The sequence below is a fragment of the Arachis ipaensis genome, chromosome B04, assembly GCF_000816755.2.
Source record: "Arachis ipaensis cultivar K30076 chromosome B04, Araip1.1, whole genome shotgun sequence".
Classification (NCBI taxonomy): Eukaryota; Viridiplantae; Streptophyta; class Magnoliopsida; order Fabales; family Fabaceae; genus Arachis; species Arachis ipaensis.
Genome location: NC_029788.2, coordinates 122,213,724 through 122,215,429, shown reverse-complemented (window position 1 = coordinate 122,215,429; position 1,706 = coordinate 122,213,724). Strand labels below are relative to the sequence as shown.

At 44.1% G+C, this 1,706-nt stretch overlaps 1 long non-coding RNA gene across 1 annotated transcript; it reads left to right on the top strand.

Moving 5' to 3' along the window:
* Positions 691–1,312, top strand: LOC107638067. The gene is made up of 2 exons (XR_001619723.2): positions 691–876; positions 981–1,312. It is a non-coding gene; the product is annotated as an uncharacterized LOC107638067 (long non-coding RNA).

Here is a 1,706-nt window from a genome sequence, read left to right as displayed (position 1 = left end):
GGAAATAAGAAAAGAAAGGGGAAATAAGGAAGGCAAGGGGGAACTTGAGAAGTAGGGAACTGAGAAAGGAAGAAAGGGAAAGCGAGTGACGAGAGAAAGAGAAGCGGAGAGGGAGAAGAAGAAGAAAAGTGAGTTGAGAGGAAGAAGCCGCCGCCATTGCGGTCCGCGTTCACGTCGTCGTCGTAGCGCCGCCATCCTTGCGCCAGTCGTTGCCGCTGTCGGCGATGGAGCCCGTCGCCGCCATTCGCGCCTCTATCGCCGCCAAAACTACACACCGTCGCTGGAGTCTGAACGCCGCTGCAACCACCACGTGTTATCATCTTCAGATCCGCCGCCGTTTGAGTCGCAAACAGGGGAACACGCGCGAAGGAAACTGTTGCGGAGCTGTCGTCCCCGCCACGAAGTCCGTCGCCGTTGCTGCTGCTGTCAGCGCCGTTGTCCATGGGTGAGGCAGAGGAGAGAGATCCGGGAGGAAGGGAGGATCGGGACCTGTCCAGCCACCGCGCACAGTTGCCGCTCCTATCGCCGGCCATCCTCATCAAATCTGCCGCCTCCGAAGCTTCGGGCCACGATTTCTGACCGCGCCTCTGCCGCCGGAGAGCGCTGCTGCCACCGAAAACCGCCTTTGAAGCCTGTGTATATTGGAAACTGTCGCTGAAACCCCTGTCTTTTTGGTAAGCACTTTGTTTCTGAAACTTCTTGAAAATCAATGTTCCGTTGCAATCTGTTGGAGATTCTGAGATGCTGGTACCGTAGGTTTGGATTCCGGTATTTGCTCATTGTAATTAAGGTTGTTATTGAACCACCGGAGCTTCGGGAAGTGCCGGAGCTGCCGCCTGATCGGTTCAGAGAGTCACTGCTGCTTTGTTTCTCGTGGTGAGGTTATTTGATTCTATTTCAATTTATCGTAAATGTTCCATTACTAATTTCGTTCTGTTCCGCTCAATATCAATTTCGCTTTAAATTCCAATTTATGTCAGAAAAGTGTTGTTGCCGCGATTCTTGATGCCGCTGTTGATATTGTCTGAAAATAAACAAGGTTGCTGCCGCTGCTGTAAAATTGAAAATAAACAAAAGAGGAATTGATGAGTCTAACTACTGAGCTTTGACTAAATCGAGGTAGGGGTTTTTCTTAAAATCTAATTTACATTACAGAGTTGTGATAAATAGATATTGATGCAAAGAGATATATTTCTGTGATTACATTTGTCTTATGGATGTGATGGTTTGTTGGACTGAATTATTGGGTGTTTGATTGCTTGAGTGAAGTACGGTTGTTGATAAGAAATGGATTTGGAAAGTTATTTACTTGGTTATTATGAAAAGTGGTTTTTCTTGGTTTGAAGTTAAACCGGTTTGATTTTGAGTCGGTCTGATTTTATAAATAATTTAATACTTGAGCTGGTTTGACTTTAAAAAGAGTTTTATTATTGGAATTCGTCTGATTTGAAAATACTTTGATACTGGAATTGGTTGAATTTTGGAAAGTGTTGAGATTTAAGAATGGTTGAGAAAGGATTTGAGAAATGTTTGGATGGGACCCGAAAAGGGTGGCAGTGTCCGAGTTTTAAAGGAAATGCTGCATGCTGCCTATAAAATTGGGAGCTTTATTTGAAGTAATTAATTAAAAAGATTTGTTTTTAAACGTTCTATGTTTCAAGATTGATTTATTTATCAAAGAAAGAATTATGTTTTGAATTAGGACT